Source organism: Octopus sinensis, linkage group LG19, assembly GCF_006345805.1.
Source record: "Octopus sinensis linkage group LG19, ASM634580v1, whole genome shotgun sequence".
NCBI classification, from domain to species: Eukaryota; Metazoa; Mollusca; class Cephalopoda; order Octopoda; family Octopodidae; genus Octopus; species Octopus sinensis.
The window spans coordinates 52,206,559-52,213,071 of record NC_043015.1 but is presented as its reverse complement, the minus strand read 5'-3'; positions in this window follow the sequence as shown (position 1 = coordinate 52,213,071).

Below are 6,513 nucleotides of genomic sequence, written 5' to 3'. Positions count from 1 at the left end.
TATTTTGGCAAATTAAATTTCAATGTTGAAGTGAATCTAACTGTTTTATGTGTTTAAATGGCTTATAAACACCTTCCATGCTGCAATTGTTTATATATATATATATATATATATATATATATATATACACATAGACATAGTGATAGATTGATAGGTAGATAAGCACATAAAGTGACTTCCAAATTACGTTGATGACCATTATATATATTCCTAATATATGAAGTCGTCTTTACTTTCACAATACAGGCGCCTTTACCAGTAAATGTTGTTTTAAAATAATCTTATTTTAAGAAACACACCCACACCATACAACACAGACACACACACACGTATACAAATTCACTGACTCAGACCGACAAGCATATCGATACAGAATCGTAATATAGACGCATACCACGAACGTAACGTGATTTATGCGGTACCGCTTCCGTTAGGTCTTTCCGCCATTATTGCGTTTGGTTACGGCTTCATTTAGGATCGAGAAATTAACTTCGAAACAAAAGTTCTGGGGTTGGTCAATTCGTCAAAATCCGTCTGTACCCGTGACTGAATTATGCAAACGAATATAAACTCTGTCATCGATTCCTTACGTCGATATAATTCAATTTGGACAGGTTATATTATTGACATCTACCAGCCTTTCGACTCAGCTGAGATAAAAACATCCATTGAATTTCATTTAAAATTCTAGTGAGAAACTTTAACACAAGATGGTATGTCTGCTAGTATTGTAATTTATTCAGAAAGAGAAGTTGTGACGTTTCGTAATATCCTAATGTCACAAGTGACAGTACTGAAAGCAAATTAGCTATTAAATAAGAACTGTAATGGCGACTACTATTACAACAATGATGGCCTGTAATTCATTAATGACGGCGTGTTTTTAAGTAATGGCGTCGTGTCATTCAGTAAAGGCGTCGTGTAGTTCAGTGTGTTAGCAGCTTACCACATACACATACATACATTCTTTTGACTGAAACAGACGACCAATTTATTGAAAACAAAATGATTATACTATTTCTTGTTGACATATCAAAACAATAGTTTCATGTAATGTCACATTAAAACGAGAAACCGAGAAATACAACAATTTAGCTATCAGATTAGACTGGGCAAAGCATTTAAAAACGAGGCTTAGTTGATAGCAATAAGTTTCAGCTAATTTAAATAGACAAAATGAATGCGTAAATATATAAGTAACTAAATAAATAAAATAGGTGCGATCAGAGGTGTTGGGCTAAGAAGACCGCTTTGCAAGCATGTGGTTCGGGTTCGGTCGCAATGCGCGGGGGCAACGGATGAATTGTGAATGAACATGAATGTGGTAGATGGAAACTGTGTGGACGCCCTTTGTATATATATAATATATATATATATATTATATATATATATATGTGTGTGTGTGTGTGTGTGTGTGGTGTGTGTGTGTGTGTGTGTGTGTGTATGTGTGTGTGTAAACTTACTCAGAAATGGATGTGCGGCGTTCAATTAAAAAAGTAATAATAAATGATAAAAAAAAAATATATATGCAAACAACAGGAAAAGTAAACACAGAGAAGGGTCCCTTCATTAGTTATAGGTTGTGTATCTACTCTCCTCTCTTTTTATTTTTTTCTCTCTCTCGTTGCTCTCGCGTGACCATTTTACATCTTACTTTTTCCTCATGTGACCATCTTTCTTTTCCTGCACGAACGTTCAAAAGACTGGACGTTTTATTTCTCTCTCTTCTATCTTTTCTCTTTTCAAAGAAAATATTTCCCCAGCGTTCACTATTTTTCTCTCGTTCTGTTCCAACAACCCTCCATGTTTGCTTTCGTTCGGTTCCCTTGTATATCATCGCTGTCCTGTTTTTGTTCCCAACTTTGACCCTCCATAAATCCTAAATTTCATTTTAGAATTTATGGGAGCAAGTGTCTTTGAAGACTCATATTGTCGTTGAATGCTCGAAATGAGGAGTACATGTCTGCACAAGCATATGACTATTATAAACAAATCAGCTGTTTATACGTCGTCTAACGGCTGAGGAGTCTATTCTATATATGTATATATTTGTGTGTATGTGTCTGTACTTGTCCCGCCACCATCACTTGACAACCGATGCTGGTGTGCTTATATCTCGTAACTTAGCAGTTCAGCAAAAGTGACCGATAGAATAAGTACTAGGCTTTCAATGTATAAGTCCTGGGGTCGATTTGCTCGACTAAAGGCGGTACTCCAGCATGGCCGCAGTCAAATGACTGAAACAAGTAAAAGAATAACTGGAGCAAGATAAAGTTATTTGCAGAAATACAATTACTTTGATAGATACACATTTGAAAATGGTTTTGTTTCATTGGTCCTTTCAACTAACGGTCTTTTCAATAACCTGTTGCATGAAACAACAAATTGCGGTTTCAAATCATATTATTATAACAAAAAATCGAAGAAAACCTTGAATCAAAATAGCTCATGAAGAAGCAAAAGGCCTGAGTACCTAGGTTAAATAATTAGCTTTAAAAATGATAATAAATTAAGGAATTAAAAGATATATCCGTTAAAAAATTCAAATGCGATATTCAAAATTTTCCGGAAATAAAAACATTTTATCCATACGGTATTTTATCGGTTGAAATTCTAAACAGCGCGGCGTGCCTGCAGGAATTTAAGAGCTCGCATCTCTGGTTCAAATTATGTGTATCCTGGAACAGGATGAAAAACTTTTCTGAGAGGCAATGATTACATTTCATAGGTCTTTTATAAGCCCCATGTCTGTTTGATGATGCTTTTTCTAGAATTCCCCAGGTTGCATTGAAAGGACGGGTATCAATTGTTTTCAATTCCCAGAATGCTTTGCAAGACTAGTAAAACTCTTGAAAGTGGTGCCCCAGCATGGCCTAGATACTAACAGAAATAAAAGGTATCTAACCATTGCTCGTCTTTGTTTAATTAGACTCACAATTAAGACATTCCAAGCATGATAATTCTTGTATTTTATAAAAAAAACAAGCGGCATGTAAGAACCGTATGTTTCAAATTCTACCCTAAGAAAGTAGGATGTAATTTGAGTTGAATTTAGCTGCTATTTCTACCATATCGAACAAATCTATAAAGGTGTTTTCACAGTATCTATAGATGTTAAAATTAGAAAGATGTTAAGGAGATAACATTAGCTTTATAATGTGCGAAATACTTATTTTATCGGTCTCTTAATGAATAAAATAAACAGGGGTAGGCGTGGCTGTATGGAAAGAAGTTTGCTTCCAAACTACACGGTTACGGTTTCAATCCCACTGCGTGGCACCTTCTGCGACTGAAATTGAAATAGAAACTATAGGAAGGAAAGCTGTGGAATTACAGTAATCCATCGCGGTTTAACTATCGCGGTTCACTTATAGCGGTTTATCATTTAAGCTTACGTCGACTTCTCTGTGGTGTTGTTTTGCATTTATAATACAATAAATAATAACAAATTATAATTATAATAATGAATATATACAGTACTGTTTCTACTTTGCGGATTTTCACCTATCGTGGGGCTGGAACGTACCACCCGCAATAGTTGAGGGATTACTGCACGTTGAAATGTCCGTGTCATCTTCGACGTCATCATTATCATCACCATCATCGTCATCATCATCATCGTTGTCGTCGTCACTATCATCACCTTCAACATCACCTTCATCATCATCATCATCATCATCATCATCATCATCATCATCATCATCATCATCATCGTCGTCGTCGTCGTCGTCGTCATTTTCATCGTCATCATTATTTACAACCAGCCTCACCTCTCCTCCATTTGGTGGTCTTTATTCATTTCTCTTCCTTGTCGCCTTTTTTTAATGCCATCGTCATTATGAACAACAGCAGCGACAACAACAACAACAAATGTAATAGTAACAACAACAGTTGACAGTATACCATTAATACCACCACCTTCACCACTACCACCACCACCACCACCACCAGAATAACCGCCACCATCACAAGCACCAACACCACTACTACAACCACCACTAACATCACCACCACCATCACAGCCACCACTAACCCCACCGCCACTACAATCACTACTCCAACCACCACTAACATCACCACCACTACCATAGCCAACATTAACCCCACCACCACAACCATCACTAACACCACCAGCACCGCAACCACCACTAGCACAACCACCACCTCAATCACCACCAACATCATATCACCCCAACCACTACTAACATCACTGCCACAGTCACCACTAACACCACCACCACAACAATCACCTCCACAATCACCACCACCACTACAATCACCGCCACAATCACCACCACTACAATCACCGCCACAATCACCACCACCACAACCACCACTAACGCCACCACCACCACAACCATCACTAGCAGAACCACTACCACAAACACCACCAACATCACCACCACCACCACAACCTCCACCACCACGACTACCACAACCACAACCACAACCACCAATAACAACGCTAATATCGGGAGCAGTAATATCATTAAGCACCTCTAATGTCACCCCGAACATTACGACCAACGAAAAGAGCAACAACAACAACAACAACAACAACAACAACATCAACAATAACAACAACAACAACAATAGTAACAACAACAACAACAACAACAACAACAGCTCAACAACGGCAACGACATGAGCAGCGGTGACATCTACAGCAGAATTAGAATTTGCTTCTTTACAAGTCCAGCATTCTCTATTCAACGATTTCAGTGCAGCCATGAACAACGACGACGATGACTATGACAACAACAACAACAACAACAGAAGCAGCAGCAACAACAACAACGGCAACAACAAATGGAATTGACAAATTGCAAGTGTGCATCGCCGTCTTGCATTTATTTGCATTTTATTAATAGTTCATGTTATTGATAAAAGGAAACACTGGTGCTTTGGCGAATGTTCATACGATAACGAAGGATGTTGTTGCAAGCATATGCGCACCATCATAATGCGCTGCATTGCATTGCAGTCAGCTAGCAAAGTTGCATTCGCTGAAGAAGAGCTGATGCAGTTCCATGTATAATTTAATGCATTATTATTATGGCCGATTTAAATTGCATCGCTCTTTGTAAAGACGGATTTCGGTTTTTCTTTTCTGGCCGCAAATTCCCCGCTCAGCGTTTCTGATGCTCTTTTGCAGATGCAACTGCTGGTGGGGAAGGTGGTGGTGGTGGTGGTGGTGGTGGTGGTGGTGGTGAATGTGGTGGTGAAGGTGGTGATGGTGGTGGTGGCGGTGGTGAAGGTGGTGGTGACGGTGGTGGTGGTGGTGATGGTGGTGGTGGTGGTGGTGGTGGTGGTGAAGGTGGTGGTGGCGGTGGTGAAGGTGGTGGTGGTGGTGGTGGTGGTGGTGGTGGTGGTGGTGATGGTGGTGGTGGTAGTGAAGGTGGTGGTGAAGGTGGTAATGGTAGTTATGGTGGTGTGGTGGTGATGGTGGCGAGTGTGGTGGTGGTGATGATGGTGGTGGTGGTGGGGATGGTGGTGGTGGTGGTGGTGGCTATGGTGGTTATGGTGGAGGTATTGTGGTGGTTGTGGTGGAGGTGTGGTGGTGATGTTGGGTGTTGTGGTGGTGATGGCAGTGGTGATGGTGGTGGTGGTGGTTGTGGTGGAAGTCATGATGAGAAGTGGTGGTAAAGGTGTTGGAGGTGGTGATGTGGGTGATGGTCATTGCGGTGGTGATTGAGGTGGTGATGGAGATGGTGATGGTGGAAGTGATGATAGGAAGTGGTGGTAGATGTGTTGGAGGTGGCGATGGTTGTTATGGTGATTGTGGTGGTGTTAGAGGCGCTGGCTGTGATGATGATGATGATGATGATGATGGTTGTGGTGGCAGTGGTGATGGTCGCGATGGCGATAGTGGTGGTGATGGTGGTGGCGGTGGTGGTATTGTTGCTGCTGCCGTTGTTGAAGCAGTTCTTGCTGTTTCGATGTTGTTGCTCTAACAAGAGATGTTGTTTCTGATGTTGTTGTTGTTTTTGATGATGATGGTGGTGGTGTTTATGACGATGTTGTTGTTATTGTTTTTGTTATTATTGATATTTTTGTTGCCACGATTCTTGACATTATTGCTCTAACTTCTTCTGAAGTGAAGGCGCGTGGCCTAGTGGTTAGCAGAGCTGCACTCTCGATTGCCAGATTGTGGTTCCAATCCCTGGACCGAGGAGCGCGCTGTACGCTTGAGCAAGACACTTCATTTCATCTCGCTCTGCGTCGTTCAGCGAGCACCTATTCAGCCAGCTTCGATTTGACCAACGTACGTTGGTGCTATTATTAGTCATATTGTTTATACTGTTAGCTTTACTATAGCTGTCATTTAACCCCAGCCCAACACTGATCGAGCTAACCTATGATCAAAAGGTACCCATCCACCTTGACCACCTCGACTTTTCATGCATACGTTGTAGTACAATATATAACGCACCTGCCATTGGTGCTATTGTTGATCCTGTATTCTTCTTCTTCTTCTTCTTCTTCTTCTTCTTCTTCTTCTTCTTCTTCTTC